This window comes from Mustelus asterias, chromosome 10 (genome assembly GCF_964213995.1).
Source record: "Mustelus asterias chromosome 10, sMusAst1.hap1.1, whole genome shotgun sequence".
Classification (NCBI taxonomy): Eukaryota; Metazoa; Chordata; class Chondrichthyes; order Carcharhiniformes; family Triakidae; genus Mustelus; species Mustelus asterias.
In genome coordinates this window covers 54,038,396-54,052,354 of record NC_135810.1, presented here as the reverse complement: position 1 = coordinate 54,052,354, position 13,959 = coordinate 54,038,396, and the positions used below count along the sequence as shown (strand labels likewise).

General features: G+C 46.5%; 2 protein-coding genes across 5 annotated transcripts in view; one reads left to right on the top strand and one right to left on the bottom strand.

Moving 5' to 3' along the window:
- The window catches only part of LOC144499588 (uncharacterized), a 312,004-nt gene that overhangs the window by 231,704 nt on the left and 66,341 nt on the right, over nt 1-13,959 (bottom strand). The gene's annotated exons all lie outside the window — the stretch shown is intronic.
- The window catches only part of LOC144499587 (tripeptidyl-peptidase 2-like), an 87,969-nt gene that overhangs the window by 57,547 nt on the left and 16,463 nt on the right, over nt 1-13,959 (top strand). For all 4 annotated transcript variants that reach the window (XM_078221712.1, XM_078221710.1, XM_078221713.1 and 1 more), the window contains 2 exons: nt 551-614; nt 727-810. The gene's annotated coding sequence lies outside the window, so the exon portion shown is untranslated. The remainder of the gene's footprint in view (nt 1-550; nt 615-726; nt 811-13,959) is intronic.

Genomic DNA, 13,959 nt, shown 5'->3' with positions numbered 1-13,959 from the left:
GAATGAGAGCTACTCTTCAGTGACCAGAAAGGCTGCACCGAATGATCTTTTGGCAAATGAGCTCTTCAAATTCAGATACACGCACTCAGATCTGATGGGACGCAAGAAGCTGATTTTTAAAAAAAATATCCATGCAAAATTATTTGGTATAATAAATTGCCTTGTTATATCATCAAAGGTTTCAAGATCTTCTTCATATATATGTCATTGTTATGTCATTGGAATAATGCTGATCTGTATCCACGTCGTAACATTGGGTATAGCAACGATAAGTTATTAACCGAGGCAACATATAAGAGCCACATCAGCTAATTCTACATGGCATTTTAACATAACAGCCCTCATGCTCTTCCATGTGTAATCGACAGCTGCAGGTACATTGTGGCATTTTTACAGCAGATGTAAATTGTGTACTTATACTACATCATCATATTTTCATAAATATGTTTTCCAAAATGAAAATTGCACTCTTTGGCAATTAATACTACTGAATTACGAATTTAGTTTACGATTCTGTCAGAATAAAAATGAAATGTTTGTTTATTTTTAGTGTTATTTTCGTAAAAAGCGGAAGAGATTAATGAAGGCTGAAACGCGGAAAAATCCAATTAATGGTAATGTTGGAATTAATGAAAATTTGTAAAGTTTGCAACCAATTTTGGAGATTAAAACATATTAATTGTGTAGTTATTGATAATTCTGACATTTCTCTACTCTTTGACTTAGAGTCAACTGAAATAGAGCAAGGCTGGAAATTGACAAATGCGTGCCCTTACGTAAATATAAACGAGGTTTACATCGCATGAAAAAGTAAGTTTTAAATTTCAAAAGATGTTCCAGAAAAGCATCAACAAGTACATGCCATTTTTCCTATTCATTTGCTAAAATCAGACATCTCAATGAAACTATAGTAGTTATTTTGGTGACTTCAGACAAAGGACAATCACTTTCAGATGTCCATGTAATAATGGTAGCAGAGCAATGATGAATAACTTTCATAGAGCACTATGAAGCATATGTAGCTGTCAGGAAAGCAATATGTTGAGCATCAAAAATATATTATACCTTCCTCAAGGAATAGTGTTGAAAAAATGATTATAAAGTGCACGTTGTGTGTAATGTTTCTGTTGCTGGCAGGAGCCAGGTTTTTGTCCAAATTAGCAATATGCAAACAAGATACAAATTTATCAAACTTTTCTCCCTTTCGATTCCTTACTTCAAGGGAAAATTAATGAGGATTTAGAACGTATTATTAGTTCAGGAATTAGCATGGTTTGTTAAAGGCACATTTAATTGGCCATTAAAGAAAGATAATGGAAACCTTACTCAAAGATGGTGATATAGTAGTAATCCGGAGGCCCAGGCTAATGCGCAGGTGACATGGCGACATATCCCTCCAAAGAACAGTACAGCACAGGAAACAGGCCCTTCGGCCCTCCAAGCCTGTGCCGCTCCTTGTCCAACTAGACCAATCGTTTGTATCCCACCATTCCCAGGCTGCTCATGTGACTATCCAGGTAAGTCTTAAACTATGTCAGCATGTCTGCCTCCACCACCCTACTTGGCAGCGCATTCCAGGCCCCCACCACCCTATGTGTAAAAAACATCCCTCGAATATCGGAGTTATACTTCGCCCCTCTCACCTTGAGCCCGTGACCCCTCGCGATCGTCACTTCTGATCTGGGAAAAAGCTTCCCACCATTCACCCTATCTATCCCCTTCATAATCTTGTACACCTCTATTCGATCTCCCCTCATTCTCCATCTTTCCAGGGAGAACAACCCCAGTTTACCCAATCTCTCCTCGTAGGTAAGACCCTCCATACCAGGCAACATCCTGGTAAACCTTCTCTGCACTCTCTCTAACGCCTCCACGTCCTTCTGGTAGTGCGGCGACCAAAACAATGCTGTGGGTCTGGAGTCACCTATAGGCAGCTTTCCTTCCCTAAAGGATGTTAGTGAACCAGATGGATTTCTATAACAATCAATTATCGTTTCATGGTCACCATTACTTAGACTAGGGGAACGCTCGGGGTCCTGCTCCAGGTGAAAGGCCTGAGCTCCGGAAGGGGGTCCGTCTCCCATGGACCGACCAGGAGTCCGGAGCACTTGGCCCAGTTGATCCTGGCGGAGGATGCGGCGGAGTACACCACCTGGCATTCTCGCATCCTCCGCAGGTCAGCCGGGTGCGTGAACATGAGGAGCACGTCATCGGCGTAAGCCGACAGGACCACCCCTACGTCCGGGCCGCGCAGAGTCAGACCCGACAACCTCCTCCGCAAGAGGCGCAGGAATGGCTCGGCGCAAATCGAATACAGTTGGCCGGACAAGGGGCAGCCCTGCCGTACTCCTCTCCCAAAGCGAAGGGGCGAGGACTCATCAGGTATTTCTTTCGATACCAACCAAATAAACAAACTCAAACTAACTTAGGGACAAATTAAAAGGGGCAGCTCCCCAAAAGGAAGGGGGAACAGCCCGAACCAAAAAGAAAGTCGCAAGGAAACTTAAAACATCAAACCAAAAGGTGATTATCAGGGTCAATAATACACCCCAGCCCCTGCGGTGCCCAGCGGTCGCGGAAGGCGTCAACTGCGCCGGTGGACACCGCATGCTCCCTCTCCAGAGACACCTGGCTGCGAATGTAGCCGCGGTCGAGGGGCAGGCAGTCAGGATGGACGGCCCCGTTGATCGCTCGCTGCGTGGACCTATTGATGGCGCGTCTCGCCAGGCCCAGGAGCAGGTTCACGAGGAGGTCGGCATCCCGATCCGCCCCTCTCCGCACCAGGTGCCCGTAGATCAGGAGCGTGGGACTGAAGTGCAAACAAAACATCAGTAAAAGGTGTTTGAGGAAACCAAAAAGGGTGTGCAGCCTAAAACACAGAACATAGACATGGTCCACGGTCTCCACAAGGCCACAGAAAGGGCAGTCTTGGGAGCCCGTGAACCGGAAAAACCTACGGTTGTACGGCACTGCTGCGTGCAGCACCCTCCACCCCAGGTCCCCAAGATAATTGGGGGAGATCCCTCCGTAGAGGGACCTCCACTGGGGACCTCCGCCGCCCGGCGGCAACAAGGCCCACCAAGATGTATCCGGGCGACAGGCGAGGACGCGGTAATGAAAGGTGTGCAGCAGCAGCCCGTACAGGAAACGCCTCCACGCGGTGGAAAAGGGCACGGAGGAAATTTCCGCGAGGCAGCACATGCAGTGGGGCATCTGACCCGGGGGCGGGGGGGGGGTCTAGGCTTTGGGCCAATGTGAAATTCCGTCCGAGCAGGGGAACGCTCGGACGGGATCCCACCGCACGCCTGCGCCGCCTCCAGACCGCGTGCGCACTCGGGGCCGAGCACGACCGTCCTAAGGTCTTGGATGGCTTTGGCCGCACGCCAGACGGCCACCCCCGCGCGCTCAGCCAGCATGTGGGGGCTCATCCAGTCCGCTCCTCCGCCATCCAGCACGTCCCCGATCCTGGTCACCCCGCCGTCCACGGCCCTCCTCTCCGCCAGCCACCTGAAGTTGTAAGGCTGGAGGTGCGGATTCCTGAGCAACGGCTCTCGCACAAGAGCCGCTACTCCTGACGGGGGAGAGCTGCGTCGCGAGGCGACTGCGTTCCAGACCGTAAGGAGGTCCTGGTAAAAGACGGGCAACTCCCGCAAGGAGGTCGGAATCCGCCCCAGGTTGATATGCAGGAGCTGCACGTCGTAGTTGAGGCCATGCAACTGGCGGAAAAAATACGTCGCCATCGCACACCATCGTGGAGGAGGCTCGTCGTAAAGGTATCTCTGCAGGGTCTGGAGGGGGAAGGTCGCTACCTATGTGCGGAGGCACACCAGACCTTGTCTGCCCTCCTCAAGCGGGAGATGCAGAAGCTCGGCAGAGACCCAGTGCAGTCGGTTGTCCCAGAAGAACTGCACGAGGGCTATCTGCATATCGGTGACAAAGCCAGGGGGCGGGGTCAAAGTGACCAGCCAGTACCACAGCATGGAGGCGACCAGCTGGTTTATGACGAGAACTCGTGCCCTGTAGGACAGCACTCGGAGCAGTCCTGTCCAGCGACCCAGGCGGGCGGAGACTTTGGCCTCCAGCTCCCGCCAGTTCGCCGGCCAGGATTCCTCGGCTGGGCTGAGATGGACCCCCAGGTAGAGGAGGCTGGTCCTGCTCCAGGTGAAAGGCCTGAGCTCCTCCGGAAGGGGGTCCGTCTCCCACGGACCAACCAGGAGTCCGGAGCACTTGGCCCAGTTGATCCTGGCGGAGGACGCGGCGGAGTACACCACCTGGCATTCTCGCATCCTCCGCAGGTCAGCCGGGTCCGTGAACATGAGGAGCACGTCATCGGCGTAGGCCGACAGGACCACCCCTATGTCTGGGCCGCGCAGAGTCAAACCCGACAACCTCCTCCGCAAGAGGCGCAGGAATGGCTCCACGCACACAGAATAAAGTTGGCCGGACAGGGGGCAGCCCTGCCGTACTCCTCTCCCAAAGCGAAGGGGCGAGGACTCATCAGGTAGTTCATACTCGAGCAAGCCAACCTCATTACCCTGGCTGAAGTCATCACAGCTACCTCACCCTGGATCCCATGAGGTTTAACCTTATGCAACAACCTACCGTGCGGTACCTTGTCAAAGGCCTTGCTAAAGTTCATGTAGACAACATCAACTGCACTGCCCTCCCCTCCCCTCATCCACCTTGGTTACCTCTTCAAAAAACTCAATCAAATTTGTGAGACATGATTTTCCACTCACAAAGCCATGCTGACTGTCCCAGTCTCTCAATGCCTATAGATCCTGTCTCTCAGAATACCTTCTAACAACTTACTCACTACAGAAGTGAGGCTCACCAGCCTGTAGTTCCCAGGCATTTCCCTGCAGCGTTTTTTAAACAAAGGCACGACATTTACCACCCTGCAATCTTCAGGCACCTCACCTGTGGCTGTCAATGATTCAAATATCTCTGCTCGGGGACCCGCAATTTCCTCCCTAGCCTCCCACAAAGTCCTGAATTCCTCCACAGCCTTGGTGGGACGAAACCTGGAGTATTATGTATAGCTTTGGTCTCCTTATCAAGGAAGGATATACCTAACATAGAGAGAGCGCAACAAAGGCTGACCAGGCAAATTCCTGAGATGGTGGGATTGTTTTGAGGAAAGATTGAGGAAACTGGGCCTGTACTCTAGAGTTTAGAAGAATGAGAGTTGGAGCCCGATTTTACCGTCACATTGCGCCCGTTTCCGGGCGTGAAAACTTGGTAAAGTCGGGCGTGAGGCAGGTAGTACGATCCGTGCCCCGCCTCCCCCTTTACCAAGGCTCAAAAATGGCCGCGATTGGGACCGTGCGCGACGGCCATTTAAATGCGTTTGCATGCATTTAAGTTGACTTAATGGGCTGCATGCCTAACTTTACCAGCATTTCTCCCTTTACCACTACGTTCGTCCATCTGGAATTGGCGTGAAATAGACATGCTCCATGGAAGTCCGATTTGGACGCTCCATCAGTGAGGGTTCGTGAGGAGATAAGTGCCTGGCGTCTGACAGCTCTCTGCTTGAGATTGGTAGGGCGGGGGGATGGTGGGTCCACTGTCACTCTGCTTGAGATCGGTGGTGACGGGGAAGGGGGGGGTCCGCTGCCACTCTGCCTGAGATCCGAGGCGAGGGGGTCCATTGCCACTCTGCTTGAGATCGGTGGTGTGGGGGTGGGGGGTGGTGGTCTGCTGCCTCTCTGCCTGAGATCAGTGGCGGGGGGTAAGGAGGGGTCCGCTGTCACTCCGCCCGAGATCGAAGGGGGAGGGTGGATCACTGCCTGAGATTGGTCGGGGGGAAGTGGAGGTTCGCTGCCCTTCTGCTTGAGATCGGTGGTGGGGGGAAAGTGGGTCTGCTGCCACTCTGCTTGAGATCGATGCGGGGGGAGAGTGGGAGAGGAGGGGCCCACGATTGGTCTGGGTGGCTGGGGGATAAGGGGGTCAGTAATGTTGGGGGGGGGAGTGGGACATTGTCTGTGGGGTGGTGGGGGGGTGCCTAGAGGGATGTGGCTAAAAGGCTACATTCTGTCAGTAGTTGGAGGCGCCGATCGGAGCTGCAGGGTTGTGGGCGCATTGAGCCCTGCTCACAGGCTTGTGCAGCGCGATTCGGAATCGTTGATATTTTTTCAGGCAGTACGTGTATGGGAGTGCCTGAGAACAGGTCTAAAAGTCGGATCTGAAACACTCCCAGATTCAGCACTTAGAATCAAAATGGTAAAATAGGGCCCTTGATCTCATGGAAGTGCATGAAATTCTTACAGGGCTTGAAAGGTAGATGCAGGAAGGATATATTTCCTGGTTGAGGGGATATCTAGTATCTGTATCAGGCGGCACTGTCTCAGAATAAGGGGTAGACCATTTCGGGTTGAAATAAGGAATTACTTCAATCAGAGGGTGGTGAACCTTTGGTTCCCTGTACTTCAGAGTGCTGTGGAAGCTCAGTCATTTGAGTATGTTCAAGACTGAGGTTTATAGATTTCTAGATACCAATCACATCAAGGAATATGGGGATAGTGTGGGAAGATGAGATTGAGGTAGACGGTCAGCCATGATGCAGTTAAATGGCAGAGCAGGCTGGAGGGGCCAAATTGCCTGCTCCTGTGTTCTTGGGTTCATTGAACAACCCTTAACCTGAGCTATTCCTGATCCCCACTTCCATGCATTCCCATTCCAAAATCACTTCTTAGAATCCTTCCACTTCAATAAAGCTCTGCTAATTAATTAACAATAATATAAATGGTATGTGGCATTGCAGGATCAGCAGCCACTATAAAAATGCTCCATAGACCAGCTAATAATTGGAAATGCTTTCACATTTTAATGGCTTACTATGATGCCATAACGTAATATTCTCAGCGGTGCGAGTTCATAATATTCCTAAATTTTACTTCTGGCTACGCTATGCTTCTACAGGTTGTATTGCAGTGGTTTTAGCATGGAAAATGTAAAAATGCTGCTGCTCAGAAGAAGGCTGTAAATATGTTCATGATTAGTAATCTCGAGGAATTGAGAACTCCGAGATCGACTGCAGATTGCAGTGTTTCAGCCCAGATGTTGTGCACATCAATCAGGGGTATTTGAACGATCAAACACGTTGTTTTATTGAGAGAGAGAGCAGCATATGCCAACCACATCTGTGATACTTGTACCCCTGTAATAGAGAGAGTCTAAATCAGCATTCTGACTGATGTTAGAAATCTATAACTGAACTTCCGATATAGGAAGTCACCATCAACCAAGTTCAAGGAAAAGGTGATGGTTTCGCCAAAGCCTGATTGACTGACATCTATGTGGATTTGACTGTAGACTTGGCTGTCACTCAGCTCGTATTATTCCACTTTAGACTTAAAATCTGGTTTGAAACTCCTGGATGCTGCATTGCATGAGTACATTGACGGAGGTGTCAGATTCAGGATAAGATGTTAAACCAAGGTCCCGTCTGCTCTCAAGTGAAAGTAAAAGATCCCATCACATTATTTTGAATGTAATTTGTTATGTATTTATCCTCCAATCAAAGTAAATTAACATAGTGGTGTTGTGGGAAAAATCCACTCGTAGTCAGACTTCGAGATTCAGAAAATACGATTTATTAAACGGATCCGTGGAGACAAGGCACATGGTCTGTAGCAAACCTTCTCTCAATTGTATGCCGGGAGCGGTTCATTTTTATACCCTTTACACAATGGGCACACCGGTGATTCGAACATTATCACATTGTTTAAGTGAGTACAAGTATTTAACATTTCATGAATGGGTACATTTCCCCATGTTTACAAGAGTACAAACAGGTATAGACATTTAACATTTTATGAATGGGTCTATCAATGGCTAGTTTCGTCTCATTCAGGTGCTAATCGGTTCCCTCGCATTCATATTTCCCGCCTTCCTTTAACATTAATCTAAGCTCTTTGTTTTGGGGTTTCCTTATCTTAAAAGATGTCTTGACCCTTGGCTTTGGCTTCCTGAGGTGTTTGTTTGCTATGAGTCACTGCCTGTGATTTGGAAATGGCTTGTCTGTGAGGTTTTTCTGAACAGCAGGAGCCTGTGTCTGCTCTTTTGGCTTTCCCAGTTAACCCTTTATGTGCCAGGCAGCCATTTTAAAGTGTGCTTTCTTGTATTGCCATTTTAAAGTGTGCTCCCTTGTATTTTTCCCCTTACAGTCCCTCCTTTTTGGTCGGATTATAGCTTGAACAATCCCCAGACCAACAATCATACATTCACATATACAGGTCTTCGTTCTTCTCTCCTTCTTTGCTTCTTTCGATGTCTTTATTTCTTCCAGTATCTTCATTTCTTCTGACGTCTTCGGGAATCTTCATTAGGGGTTCTTCTTCGATGTACACACTGGCTCCTGGCACAATTCTTGTCAACATTATTTTAAAACAGGCTTTAAGGCATCCCACAGTCAGACAACAGACAAGTATAATGACAATGAGTATAATCAACCCATGTAACAGGTACGATTCCCAGGATTCTCCCACCAGCCATGTGAGCCAACTACTTCCTCTTTTGGGTCCCTGTCTAAAGTTATCAAGTTGTGTCCTGATGTCATTGATGACCTGTGTAATATTGTAAGACTCATCTGTGACATGGGTTATGCATTTGTTGCCTATGATGGCACATACTCCCCCTTGTGCTAACTGGTAGTCCACCGCGTATCGTGTCTGCTGAGCATACAATCTTAACTCAGCCATTTCTTGGTTGACAGCCTCCAATGCTTTTGAAGTGCTGTTTCCCAGGATTGTTAGCCCACAAACAATATGGTTTCTATTCTTTGCTCCAATTACCCCAGCTGACCCTCCTAGAGATAAAGCTCCGAGGAACCCATACTCCAGTGAGGATCCCAGTGTACCCGGGGCTTCCCAGTCAGCGCAGAATTCCCTGCTAATAGCCCGGGTTACTATTCTCCTCCGAATGTACCCCTTCTGAGGGCATGGAACAGTCAGTGGCCCGATTGTTCCTACCGCAAAACGGTTTGGGAGGTTTGGTGTTTCTGTCATGTAGGTACCATTGAAGAGGAATACATACCCCTTTTTAGCCCGGTAACATTTAGTGTCCCGATTGTGAGTTTGCTCATACTGCCAATTGTTCAGTTTATTTGGCTTCCCGTTTGATCCCACCACCTGGTAAGTATCAAAGGGGAATGTCCATTTGGCTGAGCTTACGTGAGTCCCATTACATTGCCCGCAAATAAACTGTCTTCCCGCGGTTATATTTAAACATTTCCATTCGTCACAAATACAAGTAATCTGTCCCTTGTTAATCTGACAATGTTGACGGACACAATGTGTCTGTACACAAGAATCATTCTTAGGGACTAAGGCATAGGCACATCCCCATCCCTGCCCCGTGAAACAAAGCGGATAGCTTGCAGTGTCTGGGCAAGCTTTTCCTCCCTCCTGTTGGGACCCCTCGCATGTAGGATTTGTGGGGTTTACAAGTCCCACACATCTCCCCTGTAAACCTCTTTTATATTTGCCAATTTGTCCCTTACAGGGTGTCTCTGATGTATCTACAGTATATAAGTCATGAGGGGTCCACCCAGGGGTGGCTACAAATAGGGCTTCTACAGATTGTGTTAATGGGTAACATACAGTTCGATTCCCATGTAAATGTATGTGGGCTTTGTAAAACAAGTTATCTTCTAGCCCAGTCAGATTTACAGTTGCCACAACGCAAAATAATACAATTACATACGCGATTACATACATATTCGCAACAGTTATAAAACTTAACACTACAATTCAATTTTTTACAGTTATTTCATTTATTAACCCGCGCACGCCGGCTCTTGCTTGCAGTCTTTGCCTGTGTTGAGGAAAGCAGTTCTGTTAGTTCATCAATTTAGCTACTTATCTCCTTTGTATAATTTCAGCTGCGTCCAGTGCTTCCAGACACCTTTCCCTCTTATGTCTATACAGGCACAGGTGTCCCCACTAATTATAATTTCATGTGGCCCATTCCACTTTGGTGCAAACCCTGGTTTGTCGGGTAATGTTTTCACTAGGACGCGACTTCCCGCTGTTGGGACGTCAGGGAGCATTTCAAGCTCTTTCTCTGCGTCTTTTATTTCCTGATTGTCTTTTACCAATTTGCGCATCCCTTTTAGCTGGGTGCTCAGGTCCAGAACGTATCTCTTGATTTTATCTTTTAGTGGACCGACATCGGTCCCACCTGTTATGATGCTTTCTGGTAGTTGCATCACCCGTCCTGTCATTAGTTCATAAGGGGTTAATCTGGCTGTCTGGTTTGTGGTAGCTCTTAATTTCTTTAAAATAGTGGGCAATACTCTGTCCACCTTCTCCCTGATGTTTGTATGGCTTTAGCTAGTGCATTATACATTTTAACTATATATCCCCCTTCCATAGCAAGCTTAGTGTGAATTAAATAACACTTTGTACTGGCCTTTTTTGGCTGCAGTTGGACATCCATTCATTCTTATCAAAAGACATCGCTTTCCCCATTAAAATCACATGCCATTCAGTTCCGATCTTTATATGATGTGCTCTTACATTATCTCTAATTTGATCATTTGTTTGCGTGCAAGCGCTACACCACAGTACTTCACAAAATAATTATGTCTTTATCAATACACAATATAGTATATGAATATATCATACAAAGTTGGTTAAGGCTTTTCAGGATTTGATGTTATTCTTGTGTCTATATGGCAGTGCTATACTGTATAATATCAACAATCAAGCGGCAGTTGTATCATACCACTTTACACATCGTAACCGTGATATCCAAACCGTTTTAATTCAAGCCGTTTCTATTTTTAAACTGAGCTCCAGATCGAAACCCCCGCACTCTAGGAAAAGTAACAGGCGCCGAATCAAAATCAAAGCAGGTACAATACATACCAGTTATTTGATTAGGAACATTTTGGTTTCTTAACTGGCTAGATTTTAAGCTTTGCAGTGCTTTTATATTTGGCAAACCTTGAACCTTGATGGCTCATGAAATTCCGACGGCAGTACATAATTTTAACTAGTTCAGAATACTAAACTATCTGACGTTCGCAAATCGCGATATTCTGCGATTAATACTGTATTTCACTGACTTGGTATACTTTAAACTGACTCATAGACAATATATTTACCTTAGTCTTTTGTCCCTGCTTTTCTACCTTTCCACAAAATAACTTATTTTCTTTTCTTAACTCCTCAACTAACTCTTATAATTTCTACTTCAAGACAAAGGAAAGAGCACATCCTTTTTCATTCAAGATTTAAATTCTTTCTTAACATTAAAACATTAAAGCAAACAACAACAAAGCATCCACGCAACCACTTTGTTTAAACACACACACACACATGGAAGCTTCCAAAAGTCATTCCACAGCACATCCTTTTTCATTCAAACTTATCATTTCAGACTGGGATGAGTGTAAAACATTCAAAGAGAATACAGAACATTGATTAAGACAGTCGCTTTTATTCTTCTTTCTTCCAAACTGTAATTGACTCAAAACAGAAGTAAATTCAAGAAATCCTATCACTTTAATCTTTACAGTTTTAACACTCTCCCAGCCCCCTGAGGCTAAACCAAGGTGCAATACACTGCACCCACTGCCTGCAGCAAACACTCCACAGGAACAAAGAGGCTTCTCCGACTCCCTGCTCTCAATCTAATTACAACAACAACCACCTACATTCGACAGGCTACCAGATCTCACAAACACACTGAAATACAAAAACTAAGATCTCTCCTATCCATCTGCAGGTATGCCACTAGCCCATTCTACCAATTCATCGTAATCTTGGGACATAATCACTCCCATTTTTAGGATGACCTGGTGAGAACTAGAGAGTCCATCCTTAAAAGCCTGGATGAACGCTCGATCTCCTCGCCCTGGATTCCCATGTCCTGAGCACTCTTGGTATATTCGGAACAATCGTTCCCCATACTCAGAGGCTCCTTCTCCTTTTAGCTGCTTTGTGGTGGTAATTCTGCTCCAGTTAGTGGGAGCATTCCCTAAGACCCTCTGAATTTCTTCTTTAAACTGTAAGAAGGGTGCCTGTTGGACATCTATTTCTGCTGTTAGGGGGATTACATGTGTCCACCGTCCCCCATTATAATCCTGTGCTATAGGGGCAACGGGTCCCCCTGCTACCTGCCTCCACTTATCCGCTGGACAGGCTGCCCTGACCAGCTGGTGTACGTCTCTTAGGTGTAATTGATGTCCTACCCAGATTGTGTCTAATTCTTCCCAGAATGTAGTGTTCGCGCTTCTGGTTTGTAATTTGCCCAGGGAAGCCATTATCTGCTGTCTTTCCCCTGGGGTAAAGGGTTTATAATTTGCCTTGGGTCGCGCTGCTGTCCCCCCTCTAGTTATGGGCGCTAAGTTGTGTTCCAGCTGTTCCCACTCTTCTGAAGGTGCCGTTGGCCCTTGCTGGGTAGACTCATAAGAAGGTAGAGGATCAGTTTCTCCTCCCCCTTGCCTTTCTAAAACCTGATTTCGTTTTTCCAATTCCCTCACTTGGGATTCTAGTTCTCTAATTCTTTCTTTGTCCTCTCTCCATTTCCTTGTAGAGGCAATTGTTTGTTCAATTAGACCTGCTAACTGATGTGTTAACGTTATTCCTATTTTCTTCGTTCTGTTTCTTTTTACTTTATCTATCCACTTTCTCTGCTGCTCTAAGGTTTGAGAAGTATCCCAGCCATCCTTTTGCATTCTCTTTATTAACTCCTTCCTGTCTGTCATGTAGATTTCAATCAGGGAACCTGCAGATCCCCTTTTAACTTCACTGTCTGCCATTTCGCAGACTTCACTAACCCCGGCCACGATTATTCTTTAGTAAAGTGTGCTAACTACCGTAGGGACTTCACTACCCCAGGCCACTATTGCTATTCTCACACCGTGTTTTACTGCCGTTACAGGGTTTTAAGTTATACTCACGGCTTCCACGATTACCACTTCGGCAATGTGCTTCTCCACCGGATTTCGGTTTAGGTCAGAGTTGATCAAACTCCTGTTCCGCCCCGCTTTTCACCACATTGACAGTACAGTTCCCAACTGTTCAATAACTTTCATGCAATCAGCTGGCACCTCTGCGTCTGTTCGCCACTACAGAGGGTGATGTTAAACCGACTTCTGCCCTTTTGTGCTTCACAATCCTTTAGTGCCCTTGGTGTCTCTCACTCACTTCAATTCCTGACCTTCACGTGGCAGATTTCTGCTCTTAATAGCCAGTCTAAGGCAGAGGTTTTGAGACAGGCACTACCTTGTCCTTTTGTTGATCAGCACAAATCACAGTTATTCTTATTCCTATCAGCAGTTAGTACTTATCACTATAACAAATCTTATCACCAATAAACAGTACAAATGTTTCCCCTTATGAACCGTATTTCCTGATCCAGTCTGACTGTCACAGATTCCGCGATCTCTACCCCGGTTGCGACCGTGGCCAATCGATCTCACCAGTAATAGGATCCTAGCCGACTACGCCAATTGTTGTGGGAAAAATCCACTAGTAGTCAGACTTCGAGATTCAGAAAATACGATTTATTAAACGGAGCCCCGGGAGAGAAGGCACTATGTTCGTAGAACACCTTTTCTCAATTGTATACCGGGAGCGGTTCAATTTTATACCCTTTACACAATGGGCATACCGGTGATTCGAAGATTATCACATTGTTTAAGTGAGTACAAGTATTTAACATTTCATGAATGGGTACATTTCCCCATGTTTACAAGAGTACAAACAGGTATAGACATTTAACATTTTATGAATGGGTCTATCAATGGCTAGTTTCGTCTCATTCAGGTGCTAATCGGTTCCCTCGCATTCATATTTCCCGCCTTCCTTTAACATTAATCTAAGCTCTTTGTTTTGGGGTTTCCTTATCTTAAAAGATGTCTTGACCCTTGGCTTTGGCTTCCTGAGGTGTTTGTTTGCTATGAGTCACTGCCTGTGATTTGGAAATGGCTTGTCTGTTAGGTTT